The sequence below is a fragment of the Pan troglodytes genome, chromosome 12 (genome assembly GCF_028858775.2).
Source record: "Pan troglodytes isolate AG18354 chromosome 12, NHGRI_mPanTro3-v2.0_pri, whole genome shotgun sequence".
In the NCBI taxonomy this organism is placed as follows: domain Eukaryota; kingdom Metazoa; phylum Chordata; class Mammalia; order Primates; family Hominidae; genus Pan; species Pan troglodytes.
The window spans coordinates 84,279,143-84,295,842 of NC_072410.2; the positions used below are offsets into that span (position 1 = coordinate 84,279,143).

Sequence of the window (16,700 nt, forward strand, 5' to 3'; positions counted from 1 at the left end):
CTGGGTGCTGTGGCTCACGCCTGTAATCCCCACACTTTGGGAGGCCGAGGTGGGTGGATCGCCTGAGGTCAGGAGTTTGAGACCAGCTTAAACTTATATAATTATAACTTATATAACTGTATCCTGACTTAGAGCTGATCCTGACCACAGTGGAGCCTCTAGGATGCAGGTGAACACACAGCCAGGGGAACTAGGCATCCCAGCAGAAGATGAGTGTGTGAGCATGAATCCCTCCCTCTCTCTACACAGGGATGTACACTTCACAAGGCCCTGAACCTTGCAGCCAGCCAGGGAGAAAAGCAGGGCTGGTAGCAGAATCTCTATTTCCCTAGGAAGAAAACTCTGGCTCTTAGAGGTCAAATGAATTTCCCATAGTCCTCTAGATAGGACTGTAAAATATCTGGCTTGAGTTGAGTGTTTTTTCACATAGCTTGGCAGGTCAAGAGAACCAGGGTCTCTTTCTGCATAAACCCAGGAAGGACCTGAATCACCAGCATCCCCTCAGTGAAGAAGAAACCCTAGCTTGCACATGGGGTGGAGGAAGGTGAAACAAGGGACTCTCACCTGAGCCAGCACAGAGGATCCTGTACTAGAGAAGGCCTGGCTCCCATGGATGTCCTGAGGCACAAATAACTCATGAGTCCTAGTCAGTCCCTGGGGGGAGTTTGTTAAATGGAATTCTGAAGTAAGCTGAATGATCTGAGCTAAACAGGACTAGACCTTGTTTGAGAATGGGTCTCTACAAATTTAGCTACTTCCCCATGCTTGCTTGTAGCTGGCAAGTTGCGTTAAAAATTGTCTACTGATTGCTGTAACATCCATTCTCACTTACATGTTTGTATGTAAGTTCTTTCATTTTAAGAAGAGAGCTCACTGAAGGCCACTGCCTGGGTGGTAGCAGCAGGCTGTTGGGCAGCAAAGGCTGGGGGTGGGGCCTGCTCTGAAGAGCATTCTGGGCTCCCCAGAGGTCTGTAGTAGTCCATCCCAATTTTGTTGGAGACCAGAGGAATGAGACCAAGGCCATCATCTCAATTCACACAGGAACCACTTGGAGTTGCTCAGCCTTGCAGCCCGGGTTGCATCATGGAACCAAACTAGTCCTGCCAGAATGATGGTGTGAGCAATGTCTGCCTTCTCGGGGACGCTGATTTTTCTTCCTTTCTATGGAGGCTGGAACCATGCTCCATGTCCTAGCACATATTCTCATTTGGGTCCCTCATAGGACTGACCATGTCCCATGTGTCAGCTTTTCCCTCGACTTTCTTCTTCCAAGGCTCTTCCCATGGTGTCCTGCTCTGCTCTGGGGACAGTGTGTGGGATCTGGTTAACTTGGTGGAAAGGAACAGTCTCCAAGAGACGAAAACTCTCATGGCGAGAATGTCAGACATAACTAAAAGCCAGAGTTGAAGGCATTTCTGGAGGATGGCCACCGATTCCTTCCTTCTAGGGGCCACTTGAGTCACTTGTGTACATGCTAGAGACCAGGCCGGGTGTAGTAGAAGATTAAACACAGGGCCGGGCGCGGTGGCTCATGCCTGTAATCCTAGCACTTTGGGAGGCTGAGGCGGGCGGGTCACGAGGTCAGGAGATCGAGACCATCCTGGTTAACACAGTGAAACCCCGTCTCTACTAAAAACACAAAAAATTAGCCAGGCATGGTGGCGGGCGCCTGTAGTACCAGCTACTCGGGAGGCTGAGGTGAGAGAATGGCTTGAACCCGGGAGGCGGAGCTTGCAGTGAGCCGAGATCACACCACTGTACCTCCAGCCGGGGTGACAGAGTGAGACTCCATCTCAAAAACAAAAAAACAAACAAACAAAAATCCCAAAAAACAGCAACAAGAAGATTAAACACAGACACAGACCTTTTCCCTCCAGAACCTTACAAATGAATGAAGGGACCAGTAGCTGCACAGATCATTCTAGTAAAGACAATATATAATAAGAGAAATCATTTTTTGTTTAAATATTGATTTGCTGATTCCTATAAAAATGCTTCTTTTGCCCTTTTTTTCTTCCCATGAGCCTTTCTTGTCTCTTCAATGTTATCTGATTGTACTTTCCAGCTCATGGACATTACACAAAATGGCAGTTCCTAGGAAAAGCGAGAATAGAAAAAAAACCATAGCTTTTCAGTCAATTCTTGTTAACACTAGAGCCCGGAAGGGTCATGTAGGTCAATGAACTGTTGCTCCTGGCAATTGAAATAATTTATCCTCTGAAAAAGAGAGATCAGGATTGCCCCGGAGCTAAGTTAAAAACTGTGGGGTTAAGGCAGGGCACAGTAATGCCTGTAATATCTGTGCTTTGGAAGGCTGAGGCAGGAGGAGTGCCTGAGTCCAGGAGTTAGAGACCAGCCTGGGCAACATAGTGAGACACGACTGTGTCACTGTACTCCAGCCTGGATGACAGAGTGAGACTCTGTCTCTAAAAACAGAATAAAACAAAACAAAAAACCTGTGGGACTACCTGAGGTCTAGGACTAGATTGTCAAGACAGGAGAAGGGTAATGACCTGGGCAGCACAGCAAAGGCTTCTGGAAAGGACACACACAGCTTCTTATCTCTGCTCTCTATATCCTGCTCATGACTTCAAGACGTCATGGTGCTTTTCTGAACCTCAGTCTCTTCATTTGCAGCATGGCTATAATATCCATTCTATCCACTTCACAGGGTTCTCGTAAGAATAGAATGAGTTACCATATATACATAAACTCCATCCTGAGCGCAGAACACAGGACTTAGTGGCTGCCTCTCATTTCAGGAGAACTCACATTTCTTAGTTCACTGGGAAAAGGTTGAGATTGGCAAGTATCCCACATCCATTAGAGAGGTGACTCAGCGATTATCCTTCTAAGGATTAAAAACAGCTTTATCAGGCAGCCACTCTGCTGCGATGTACATGATTTAATTCAATTTAATCATCTCAACAACCCTACAAGGAAGGTATTTTCTTCCCCCTTAGACAGAGGATGAAATCAAAGTTCAGAAGAGTTGATGACACCCTGCCTGAATTCACATAGGGATTTGAACTCAGATCTGTCTGACTTCAGGTTCATTTACTTTTTACTCTGCCCCATTGGCTTTCAGCTTTGATAGATATGGAAATAAAACCTAGCGCTTCACATCAGGCCATTATCCTATACACCCAAGTAGGCCATGGAGAAATGGCCTTTCTCTAAGGGGAAATGGGATCTCTGGAAAAGTCACCTTGCTTCTGGGCCATTGCATGGAGACAGCTGGGGTCCAATGAGATGCCAGTGCCCAACAAATGGGCATCAGCTATTCATCCTCCTCTCTCTGTCTCTCTTTCTCTAGCATCACATAGGATGACCTCAAAGCCAACAGCTATGGAATGCATCTTCCTGGCCTCACAGGTCTCTTGAAGCTGCCAGCTGCCCCCAGCAATCAAGCCAGATGGATGCTTTGGGTGGAAGCCTAGCTGGGAAACAGCTCGCGGGCTGAGCAGGGGTGTTCAGTGGGCGAGGGGCAGGCTTCAGCTAACTCTTTCTCCATGCAGTGCTGCTTCCTCCTTCTGGCCTGCTTTCTGATGTCCCCAAGGCCTTTTCAAGTAGGAGTGGAAGGACAGAGTAGATGTGGCCAATCAAGAAACACCATCCTCTAATCAGGTCACCCAGGCAGCCCCTCATCTAACCCAGCTGGCTCTGAGCCCTTTGCCTGGGGATCATTCTGTTTTGTAACAGCAAGGCTGACCTCAAGCGAGGCCACTTGGTCTGGATCTTTGATCTAAACAAGCACGAGGGCTTTCTCTCTGGAGACTTCTGTCTTGTTGGCAGGTCTCCAGAAGGGGGCGTTGCTGTTGCATGTGTCAATAGGATAGTAAGATTTAGGAACAAGCTGCAGTCGTTTAGGCAAGGGAGGTTGCGAGTTAGTCCTTTGCTCCGACTGCTTTTGTCACCAAGGGTAAGTGCTTGCTGATGACTTTTGCTCCGGTACAGAAGTATCTAAACTTTCCAGAGATGTGTGAAAGAGAGCCTTATAAAATTTAGGAGAACACATCAAAGTTACTAGATAGAAGGTCATTATACAAAAATTAACTTGCATTTTAAGGTACCAACCACAGTTAGAAAATAAAAAAATTTAAAGCTCACACCTATAAAAGAAACAAAAGCTATAAGGTAGCAGAAATATATACATGATCTTTATGAAGAAAATTATAAAACTTTACTTGTTTAGGTATTCTTTTTGTTTTGTTTTGTTTTTGTTCTTAGGGTTTTTTAGAGACAAGGTCTCTCTCTGTTGCCCAGGCTAGGGTGCAGTTGGCACCATCATAGCTCACTGCAGCCTTGAATTCTTGGACTCAAGCAATCCTCCTGCTTCAGGTTCCCAAGTAACTGGGACTACAGGTGGGTGACACCACACCTGGCTAATTTTTTTTTTTTTTTTTTTTGTAAAATAGGATCTCACTATGTTGCCCAGGCTGGTCTCAAACTTTTGGCCTCAAGTGATCCTCCTGACTTGGCCTCCCAAAGTGCTGTGATTACAGATGTGAACCACTGTGCCTGGCCTAGGTATTCTTTAATAGATAGATAAGATGTATTTATGATATGAAGATACAGTGTCATAAATTTCTTTTTTTTTTTTTTTTTTTGAGATGGAGTCTCGCTCTGTCGCCCAGGCTGGAGTGTAGTGGCATGATCTCGGCTTACTGCAAGCTCTGCCTCCTGGATTCATGCCATTCTCCTGCCTCAGCCTCCCGAGTAGCTGGGACTACAGGTGCCCGCCAGCACGCCCGGCTAATTTTTTGTATTTTTTAATAGAGACAGGGTTTCACCGTGTTAGCCAGGATAGTCTCGATCTCCTGATCTCGTGATCCGCCTGCCTTGGCCTCCCAAAGTGCTGGGATTACAGGTGTGAGCCACTGCACCCAGCCTTGGTGTCATAAATTTCAATTCTTCCCAAATTATAAATTCTATGTGACTCCAATCAAATTCACATAGGATTTTTTTTATGGGTCTAGACAGGATGATTCTAACATTGTTCTGAAAAAGGACCAAAAATAGTTAAGAAATTTTGAAAAACACAAGATGAGCGACTCACCCTATAAGACTATAAGACCTGTTAAATTAAGACTGTGTGGCTTTAGCCAAGAAAGAGACAAACAGACCAATAGAACAGAATAGAGACTCGCAAAACAGATCTCTGTACTTATGAAGACTTGATATATGACAGAGGTGACATGCAGATGAGTAGAGAAAGAATAAATTATTCAATTAGTGGTACTGGGAATTTGATAGCCCATATTGAAAACAAACCCAATAATATGAAATTTTAGGTGAAAAAAATTTTAAGTAAATCTTTCAGACTTCTAGGAGAAAATACAGAAAAACTTCCAAGATCACAGTGTAGGCAATAATATCATAAAACAGAAAAAGTACAAGCACTAAAGAAAAACATTCGTAAATTTATGTGCATTAAAATGTAAAGCTTTGGCTGGGCATGGTGGTTCATGCCTATAATCTCAGCACTTTGGCAGGCCAAGGTGGGAGGGTCACTTGAGCCCAGGAGTTTAAGACCAGTCTAGGCAACCTAGTGAGACCCCATCTCTACAAAAGATAAGAAAAAATAGTCGAGCATTGTGTTAGTCCATTCTCATACTGCTATAAAGAACTATCTGAGACTGGGTAATTTATAAAGAAAAGAGATTTAATTGACACACAGTTCTGCAGACTGTACAGGAGGTATGGCTGGGGAGGCCTTGGGAAACTTACAATCATGATGGAAGGTAAAGGGGAAGCAAGCACATCTTCACATGGTGGCAGGAGAGAGAGAGAGAGAAGGGGGAAGTGCTACACACTTTTAAACAACCAGATCTTGTGAGAAGTCCATCATGAGACAGCACTAGGGAGATGGTGCTAAACCATTAGAAACCACCCCCAAGAGCCAATCACCTTCCACCAGGCCCCTCCTCCAACACATGGGGATTACAATCAACATGAGATTTTGGTGGGGACACAGAGCCAAACCATATCAGGCATGGTGGTGTGCCCCTGTAGTCCCAGCTTCTTAGGAGACTGAGGTGGGAGGATTGCTTGAGCCAGGGAGGTTGAGGCAGCAGTGATCTGTAATCATGCCACTGCACTCCAGCCTGGGTGACAGAGACCCTGTCTCAAACAAACAAACAAACAAACAAACAAAAAAAGGTAAAGCTTCTTTTCCTCAAAATATGCCATAAAGTAAAATAAAAAACAGACAAACACAAACTGGGGAAAGATATTTGCAATGTGGCAGTCAGGGGAGTGTGCTGTTCGGCTCCTTTCAACAGAGACACACTTATGAGGTGTGATTGGCTGACAGCCTGGAGTTGCCTCATCTTCAGGATCCACCACTGTGTTCTAGCAGAGGCTCTGCTAGCTCTGACCGATCCTAGCCAATGTCTGAGTATGGAGGGAGTACCAGAGTTGAGTCATTCCTGCTCAATGTGGGACTTCTTTAAAAGGCAAACTTTCTTCTGAGGCTCCCCATTAGCCTGGCTGACTTTCTCAGAGCTGCCCTGCAGATGGAGGCTTTTCCCACCCAATTCTCTCTCCTCTTCTTCCCTTTCACAGGCATAAAGACCTGCACTGGGGTCTGAAAACTCTCCCCAACCATGCCTGCTCTTTTCCCCATTATCCTGCGCAGGTATTACCCCCCATTATTGTCTTGCACTTCCAATTTTGTTTTGATTTCTGCTTCTTGGAAGACTTGAATTAATATAGCCTATAAAGAACAAAAGACTAGTATCCAAGCTGGGCATGGTGGCTCACGCCGTAATCCTAGAGCTTTGGGAGGCTGAGGTGGGAGGATTGCTTAAGGCCAGGAGTTTGAGACCAGCCTGGGCCAAATAGCAACACCTCATCTCTACAAAACAAAAAAAGGACTATTATTCAGAATGTATATGATTTGGAATCATATGCATTCTATAGGATTCAAATCATATAGACAAATTTATATACAATCCAAACTGTATATTGATTAGAAAAAGATAAATGTCTCAATAAGAAATTAGGCAAAAGATATGAACAGACAATTCACAGAAGATGAAATCTAAAAGGCCAATAAATACATGAAAAGATGCCAATCTCAGTAGTAGCCGGGGAAATGTAAATTAAAGCAAAGCAAGGTACCATTTTATATGTATAAGATTGGTAAAAAAACAACCATTTGCCAAAGTATTTGAGAAGTTACAGAGCAACATGTACACCGTGGGCAGAAGTATAAATTGATGCAACCATTTTGGATAGTAATTTAGTAATTACTTATCTAGTAAAGATGTGGAAGTACTTAACCATCAGTTCCACGTAAGAGATTCTCCCATGTGTACATAAGATATGCAGAAGAATGTATTATAGAATTATGTGAAAGAAGAAAAAACCCAGAACAACCTAAATATTCACTAAGAGAAAAACAAATAAGTAAATATCACATAACTGTGAAAAGAAACCAAAACAAAAATTTCCAGGAAATTTTTGAAAAGGAAGTGAAAAGTTGACTTTGGCTGTGAAAGTCCTATAATATTTTTTAAATTTTTTTTTAAAGTAAAAAGAGAGGAAGAGAGAGCAAGAGATACTTGTTTATCTTCTAGTCTACAGAAACTAAATTAACAAGTACTTTTGATATGATTTGTATTGGCCACACTAACTCCTGAAGGAGACAAACTATGATCTTGTCAATCCTTAATCTATCAAAACAGACGGGGAAGAGTCGTTTGCTAACAATTTCTTTTCTTTTCTTTCTTTCTTTCTTTCTTTTTTTTCTCATCAGTCTTGACAACTGTTGAAGGTGCTAGAAGTTTGGTGGTGCTGTCTTAAATGTCTGGCCTGAGTGGGCCTGGCATTCAGAAATACAGATGAGAAGGGGGAAGGGGAGGTGGGTTACGGCGGGTGGAGCAGGAAGGAATGTGGGCCCCCCTAGTGTGTGTCCCTGCTGGGGAACTGCCTCGCCACCCAGGCTTCATCTAGCATAAGGCTGCCAGCCAGCTGCTGCCTCATGTGTGCTGTCCTGGAATTCTTATTACATCTCAGAAATCCTACTCTGGCCAGTGATGAAATTACAGACAGCAGAGTCCAGCCTTGCCTATGTGACCTGAGAGGGGAAACCTCTCTTCTGGATCCCAGTTTTGGAAAATCTTCCAGGCCTCTCTGCCAGGGCCTTGTCCTCAGTTGCCTTCCTGATCTGGGACCAACTGAGAAGCCCTGAACTGTTTACTGCCCCCTCCTTTCCCACTGGAATGCATCTATTGACTGTCACCACACCCTCCCATCAAGCCAGCAACAGGTAATAAGCATCAATAAAGAGCAAGACCTGGGGCTGGCATTGAACACAAGCAACTAGATCAGATCTGGCTTCCAAAGAGGTTGAATGAAAAGAAGTGTTATTTTATTTTTTAAATCTTATTCAGAAAATATTTATTGAACCGTACAATGTACTTGGGGGGAAACATGGAAAAAGATTCATACCTTGTTCTCAGTGTTGAAAGCTCAGAGCAGAAGATAGACAAGAGAATGGATGATGACTTTTGGATGAGATAAGGGCTAGGACAGGTAAGAGCAAGGTACAATGGCACCTACTGGAGACCCCAGGAGACCTAAACCTGAGAGCTGGGGAAAGCTTCCTGGGGAAATGACATCTCAACTGAGACCTGAAGGAACAGGACTTAGCCAGGTGCTCTGTGTAGGGGTTGAGGCAGAGTGGGGGTGACTGTTAGGAAATAGAGATTGAAATTATAGACAGAGCAAATAGCAAGGGCAAAAGGAAAGAGCAAGGCCAAGAATGATTTGGAGGGGGAAATACTGGATCAAGGAAACTAGGTAAGAGATTGGGAATGAAAGGCATCCTTTGCTTCAGGGAGTCTATGGGAAGAGGCTTTCTTCTTCTCTCTCCCCTTCTCTTTATTTTCTCCTTCTTCTCTCTCTTTTGTTTTTCCCCTCATTAAATACTTTGTGATTCTTCTATGCATTTAGGAGTGTGTTGGTGACTCCAAATGAAGGAGATGGTGGCAGTGGTATTGGGGTAGGAAGCGGTGTGTGGTAGGTAGAATAATGGCCCCCCTAAAGGCGTTCATTTCCTAATCCCCAGAACATGTGAAAATGTTACTTTATAAGACTTGGATTAAGTTAAGGATCTTGAGATGGGGAGGTTATCCTTGATTATCTGGGTGGGCCCAAGGTAATCACAAGAATCCTTAAAAGATGGAAGAAGAGAGAACTTTGTTGAAACTGTAGGGGCCACGGGAAAATTCCCCTTCACTCTCTGAAGGTTTGCTGAAAAATCAACTCACAAATGGCAGATTACTTGGAGAAAAGGCATATAAACATATTTAAGGCTTATTTATTTAAGGCTCTGTGTATAACACAAGAGCCTTCAGAATGAAGACCCAAAGATACAGGGGAAATTGTCTATGTTTATGATTAGGTTCAGAAAAGTATGGACAGCCATGTAGAAATATGATTGGACAAAAAGATTATGATCTAATGCTAATGTAATTTCCTCATGGGTTCTTCTTGCCTGCTGCCCAGAAAAGCCAGTTCACTGAGAACAGCAGGTGTTGCAGCAAAGAAAGAGTTCACTAATCACAGGGCCAGTCAAGCAGAAGGACGGAAGATAATTCTCAAATCCACCTCCCTGAGAACTCAGAGGCTAGGGTTTTTTAAGGGTAGTTTGGTAGAGACAGAGCTAGGGAATGGGTATGCTGATTGGTTGGGTTGGGAAGGAAATCACACTGGGTTGAAGCTGTCTTCTTGTGCTGAGTCAGTTCCTGGGTAGGGGGTCACAAGACCAATTGAGACAGTTTCTTGGTAATGGGTTAACTGGTCTGGATGGCACCAGCTGGTTCATCAAAATGAAAGGTTTGAAAGATACCCTCAAACACCAATTTTAGGTTTTACAATAGTTATGTTATCTATAGGAGCAATTGAGGAGGTTACAAATCTTGTGACTTTTGCTTCTGAGGCTGCTTCTGAGACCTTCATTTTGGGATATTATTTTCTGGGCCCCAACAATGCTCTGCTGTTTTCTTTGAAGCTGGAGGAAGGGGCCACAAGCCAAGGAATGCAGGTGGCCTCTGGAAGCTAGGGAAGGCAAGGAAGCAGATCCTTTTCTAAAGCCTCCAGAAGGACCACAGCCCTGCTGACATCTTGATTGTAGGAGTTTTGACCTTCAGAACTATAAGATAATAAACTTGTGTTGTTTTAATGCACTAAGTTTGTGGCAGTTTGTTACAGCAGCAATAGCAAACTATACGAGGTGAATAGGCTCCAGAGTGGTTTAGGAAATAATTTGATTAGAAGGAGGAGATGAGAGAAAGTCCTCCTTGGATTTCTGGGTCAGGCATTAAGGTGAATTGAGGTACCATTCCCTGAGCTAGGGCCCAATGGCGAGGGGATGGCGGGGAGGGCTGGTGATGGCATACTCACTTTTGGACATGTTGGGGTTGCAGTGTCCATGGGGGTTCAAGGTGAAGGTGTCCAGTAAGCACTTGTCTGTTGGGACAGAGGCTGGTCTGGAGACTGAGGGTGTTCATGGTCATTGAAGTCACAGCCCAGGTGGTGGGGCCATGAGAGTGACATTGAGAGGAAAAGAGAGCTGGGGCCAGAGCCTGACATTTGAGGGAAGATCTCTTTGTAGGTCGGGAAATAGAACAAAACATGCCTCTGCGAGATTGTTTTTTGCTTTGTAAACTTTTCAACCCCTGTATATTCTTTGCTCCCTGGTGTTTTTTCAAAACTTTATCTTGTGTACAAATGGGCAGATTTCGGTTCTCCACTCCTGGACTATCCCTCTCATTCCTGCTAGTGCCTTCCCGAATACAGAACGCCATTGAGGGGGGGATTTAAACTGTTTCTGGACTCCAGTTGCCTCTCTTGTGACCCTGCTTTCTTTCTTTCTTTCTTTCTTTTTTTTTTTTTTGAGACGGAGTCTTGCTCTGTTGCCCAGGCTGGAGTGCAGTGGCATGATCTCGGCTCACTGCAACCTCCTCTGCCTCCCAGGTTCAAGTGATTCTCCTGCCTCAGCCTCCCAAGTAGCTGGGATTACAGGTGCATGCCACCGCTCCTGGCTAATTTCTGTAGTTTCAGTAGAGACGGGGTTTCACCATATTGGCCAGGCTGGTCTCGAACTCCTGACCTTGTGATCCACCCACCTCAGCCTCCCAAAGTGCTGGGATTACAGTCATGAGCCACAGTGCCCAGCACCTGACCCTGCCTTCTATGCTAGGCTCCTGCTCCCAAGCGTCCTCTGCAGAGGCTCACAAAGACAAGCCTCAGTGCTAGCTCATGATCCCAGCAATCTCCCTGCACGCCACTTCTCCCCACCCTTCTCTGTCCATGTCTTGACCTGTTCCTACCTACATTTCCTTGGGTTCTCCTACTCGCATTTTGAGTCTTGTTGCTGGCCCCGTCCAGAGGAAGCAGCCTTCCTGACTCTGTACCTGGCATAGCAACCTTAGCTTAATTTTGCCATTTCAGGATTTGAGAACCCCAGGCCCACTCCCCAACTTTTGCACTTACTGTTCTCCCTGCCTAGAACGCACTTCTAGAAGGGACCTCTGAGTTGGCCTGACTCAACTTTCAAAGCAGTGTAGGATTTTTGTACACCAAAGGTAGTTTTGCTTTCTCTATCACATGGATTGTACACAACTGTTTACTTGTTTGTGTCTCTCTTCTTGATCACAAATTCCTTGTGAGCAGGGACCCTGGTTTATTCATCTCATATCTTCAGCACCTAACATACCACGTGGTTCAATACATTTTTCTGTTGGACAGAACCCTTCTAGACTGGATCATTATGTCTTCACTCTGACAGTGAGGTGAGCGTGCGTCGGAGGAAGATGTTTTCCTCGCCTGAGTCCTGACAGGCAGTGTACTAATTAGCAACAGGTGAATAGCAGCACGCAACCCACATGCTTCCCTTACATAACACACAGTCTTCTCCTGCTCCTCGCTGTCTCCAAGCTTTGCACAAGCCCCGGTTGCCTGCTCCTCTGCACCAGAGGCTGCAGGGATCACGCATCTCTTGGCCTCTCTAACAGATACCTGTGCTTGGCCTCACATATCTGGCTTGACAACCTGAGCCAGGCAGCCAGCAGGAAGGAATCGCCTCTGTCCTGGAATGTCTTGGCAGGTCTGGAATCCAGTTAGGGAGAGTGCTAGTTGGAATGTTTGGCTGGGAGGAGCGAGGAGGCTAAGGGATAACTGCATAACTGAGTCTCCAGGGCTCTAAAATCCCATTTTTCCTGGGGTTAGGGAGGAGACTCAGGGTTGAGAAATGCAAGATAATTGAATTTGGAAAGGAAAAGGAGACGGAAAGCATGTGAGCAACCTAGCTGCTGCTGGCGGATCACATGCCGGCCTCTGAGCACTTGTTTCCAAAGGCAAGAGCCAGCTGGTGTAGGTCTTAAGGGTACTTCTCAGTTGCCTCAGACAGACAGCTCAGGGGAAGTCAAATGCAGCCGGAGCCCCCCTCCCCACATCTCTGTGTACTGTTTTGCACTCCCCTCAACCTAGAAAAAGAAGGCAGACTGAGTTGATCAAATTACATGCTGGCCCTGCTGTACCTCCTCCTCACCCCCAAGGTTAAAATTGTGGATTCAGTAATATGCATAATAACCCCGGAAACATTGAGTTCTATGGCACAGAAACCTTGTGCATTTCTGCAAAGGCAGTTTAAATACAAAAGCCAAAAATAGACCCATAAATAGCACAAGGGTGAAATATTTAAGACTCTGATAGCTCAATGGGCCTGCCCTTTTGCTAAACAAGTGGTTCTCAAACAAGATCGCAAGAAGGGCTTATTAAAATACAGATTGCTGGCCCTACCCCTATAGATTCTGCTTCTGTAGGTCTGGGCCGGGCAGACCACTGGGTCAGGTTCTGAGATCCCCAGTGATGCTGATGTTGTTGGTCCAGGGAACCTTGCTTTGAGAACTGTCTTTTTTTTTTTTTTTTAAACAGCTAAAGAAACTTATTTAGAGAGAAATACGTAAAACAAATAGACAGAAAAGCTGCTATGTGAAAACCTGGCCTCAGGGCAGTCACAAGCAGAAGCCTGCAGATACTTTACATTGTCCCTTGTGTGGTAGGGTAGGTCACCCTCTCCCAGCGGCTTTTCCAAAGGGTACCCTGGGATTCACAGCCTTTCCGCTTTGTGGCTCCTACAGTGCCCCTTCCCCACAGTGCCTACTGCATCCAACCTCTTGGTACACAGCTAAGGAAAGGTGAATCTAGGATGCAGTCCACCAAAGACTATGGGATTTAGAGTTTAGAAAGTTCAGCTTGTATAGGCTGGGGCGGGGGTGGCTCACGCCTGTAATCCCAGCACTTTGGGAGGCTGAGGCGGGTGGATCACCTGAGGTCAGGAGTTCGAGACCAGCCTGACCAATATGGTGAAACCCTGTCTCTACTAAAAATGCAAAAAAAAAAAAAAAATTAGCCAGGCATGGTGGTGTGTGCCTGTAGTCCCAGCTACTTAGGAGGCTGAGACAGGAGAACTGATTGAACCCGGGAGATGGAGGTTGCAGTGAGCCAAAGTCACGCCACTGCACTCCAGCCTGGGCAACAGAATGAAACTCGATCTCAAAAAAAAAAAAAAGAAAAAGAAAGTTCAGCTTGTATCAACCAAAAATATCACCAAGTTATTTCCAAGCCTTTCTAGTTTTCTGTTCCCTTCCATGACCCCAACCCTGTCTTTGAGTCTAGTGACTTTAAAAGCCAATATTTCTCCTTGAGTGATTTCCTCCACTCTTCCCCAAGAACACACATTTCTCTGCGGAAACTGAATTATTGCTTTTGTCCTTAGTTTCCTGGAAGAATCAAGATAATTTTCTGCATGGCCTTCATGTCAACTCTTTTGATTTCACTCCAGTATTTCTCTCTCATAGGCTCTCAATTCTTTCATGGAAACTTCCTGAGTTAAAGTCCGCTACGTCTTCCCCACTCTGAGATTACAGCATTAATTTCATCTCCTCTTGAGAATTCTCATTCCTCTCCCAACCAGCTGCCTTGGCCTACTTTAGACCACTTTGCTGTGAAAGGAAGTCACTCTCTCCCCTGGGGTTAAGCTCTCACTTTCTAGCCATAACCTCACATCTGTCACTCAAGTGCAACCCCTGCCCCACCCCCACTTTCCTCTGGTGGATGAGCATTGTGGTGGAGAGGGGGTGGAGGGATGGGAATAAGTGGGGGTGGAAGATGGGAGAGGTGGAGATTATTTGTTACTGAAACATTCGTTTTAGGAAAAATCAGATCCTTGATTTCCTTCCCTTATGCTTAAAAAAATGCAATTTGGTGTTGTCTTTAATTTGGGGTGAGGTTCCTTAATGGGTCCTGTCTTCATGGTCTCTGAAGGTCTTGATCGGACTCTGACTGCTGCAGCCCAGCGGTCAAATCTTATGACTTCAGGATATTTCAGCGGGAGAACCTTGCACATTGCTTAATGAATGGGCTGTTTTAGTTTTACACTGTTCAAATATTTGCTGAAGGAAAGAGTGAATTATGCTCCATAGGCCTTAGCTTAGCTGGATGGTGGGATTCACAATTACAGTGTCACACCTCACGTAGACTCTACCTCAGAAAACATCTTACATTTAAAAATGTTTTTGAGGTTAAAAAAGCCAATTAAAAATATTTTTGAGGTTAAAAAAGCCAAAATCTGCAAAACATTTTTTTTTTTTTTTTTTACCTCCACAAAGAAAACCTCAATGCCTCCTCCCCTCAGCCAAGTATAAAGAGTGTAATTTTCTCCTTGAGGAAAGTGACATAAGTCATCTGACAGGGCCTGCATGATCCGGGTCATTCACTGCAAGTTCTCCGCCAGCATCTTCCTAACACAGAAGCTTCCTGAGATTGCACATTGGCATCCGTTCCTGGTAAGGCTGGAGGATGGAGCTGTGCTATTTCTTACCTTAGGACTTATGAAGCAAGCATCTGTGGAAGCCGGGGTGACAGAGTCCAAGGTTTAGCTTGGGATCTGCTTCAAGGACAAAGACTTTTGTGTCATCTGAGCAAATATTAGGAACTGGTCACTGCTGTGTGCCACTCACAGCTCACATCTGGGTGTTAGGAAATCCAAACCTGCAGCCAAGGCTGTCATTCTGGCTGGGTATGAATGTATCAGCTACAAGAGGCTGCAGCCAAGTGCAGAAATCCAGCCAGCAGCTAACCCAACACAGAAGAGTCACTCTAAGTGCAATGGCCACCCTCTTCCTCTCCTGTTCTCCTGCTCCAGAGGGGAACTTTCTAGGGGTCATCCAGATGATCGTCTCTGGACAGCCTGAATTAGAACCACTGCAGAAACCAAGTGTGCACAGCTGAAACCACCCTCTGCCCCGGCCCTTTACCAAGCAGACTGGTCAGCCCAGCGAGGCCCCCAGCATATGGGGCTCAGTTCTTCAGGCTGCCTCCTTGGAAATGGCAGAGCAAAATCACTGCAGGCTGGGTGCATGCCCTCCCCACCCCGGGGCATGCCAATGGGGTCAGTGACAACTGTTTCCAATTAAGGGCTTTGCTGAGAAGAACAGACTGTGTTCTGGAAATAAAACTCCCTTTAAAAATGTCCACTTCATCCTGGACTCAAGATAGGAAATTTCAATGTTCCTAACCAGAAAACGTAAAGGCAAAGGAAAAGCTGGAGAGTCCCTTTTCTAAACCTTCTTTAGAGGTATTTAAAGCAAAAATAATTCTCCATGCCTTCCCGAGGGAGCTCTTTAGGCCCAGGGTTGTTTACTCGACTTCTCTTGCTGATTTGGTGGCATGCGTGGGCTCATGCGCCCCTCTGCAGTAGGGTGTACATCCAGGAAATCATGGAGTAGGGGTTTTGTCCAGGATGCCACAAATGAGGCAATCTAAGTGACCATTTGTGGGACAGGTCATTACGAATGCCTTTCTTTTCTAGGGCAGGAAACTGAAGCTCTTGGGAAGGCGGAAGTTGCACGTGGTCTCACAGTCAACTGTGCCAGAATAGGAGGCCAGGAACCATCTCTGCTGGAGGAAGACCCACCACGCATCCCTTCAAGAGTGCCAAGGTCCAGAGCAAGCGCTTCCCTTCTATGGGCACAGGAGGGCTGTGGGAGCCCACAAATGTGCTTCTGGCCAGAGGTATGTGGTATTCTTTATAATAATGGACATTTGGGAGCATTTACTATGTGCTAGGCACTTCTCTTGACATACATTAACTTAACAAACTCTATAAAGTAAGTGCTATATTATTGCTATTTTACAGATGAGAAAACTGAGGCCCAGAAAGGCTAAGTAATTTGTCCAAGGTCACTCTTGTGGGAATTGGCAGAGCCATGATCTGAACTCAACCAAGTCTGATTCCAGAGCCAGTGCTGTTAGTTCCATGCTCTCCTGTCTCATGCCCCTCACTGTCTGGGTTTTAAGGACAGTTACTTAATTAGTCCATTGTATGACTGAGTATGTTCATGTACATGATTCCATTTGATTTCTTTCTACAGCAGCCCTAGGACGTAGGTAGATTGAACAACATTGTCCCTATCAGGCGGTGAGGAAACTAAGACAGAGGTCAAGCATCTTTTTCAAGGTCACCTTATTAGTAATAAACTACTCAGGCTCCTGATTTTGAAGAAATCTTTGCTCCATTGACCCACGTGGAGTTAATCCTATGTGTAGGGTTAGAAACAAGGAGTAATGCTCAACACCCGCTTTGCAATCTCAGTTGATTTAAGACCCAGGACTTACCTCCTACA

The 16,700-nt window shown here is 45.2% G+C and overlaps 1 long non-coding RNA gene across 5 annotated transcripts in view; it reads left to right on the forward strand.

Moving 5' to 3' along the window:
* The window catches only part of LOC104004947 (uncharacterized), a 78,567-nt gene that overhangs the window by 23,361 nt on the left and 38,506 nt on the right, over nucleotides 1–16,700 (forward strand). For all 5 annotated transcript variants that reach the window (XR_001715720.4, XR_008546378.1, XR_678052.4 and 2 more), the window contains exon 2: nucleotides 15,887–16,089. This is a non-coding gene — a long non-coding RNA (uncharacterized LOC104004947). The remainder of the gene's footprint in view (nucleotides 1–15,886; nucleotides 16,090–16,700) is intronic.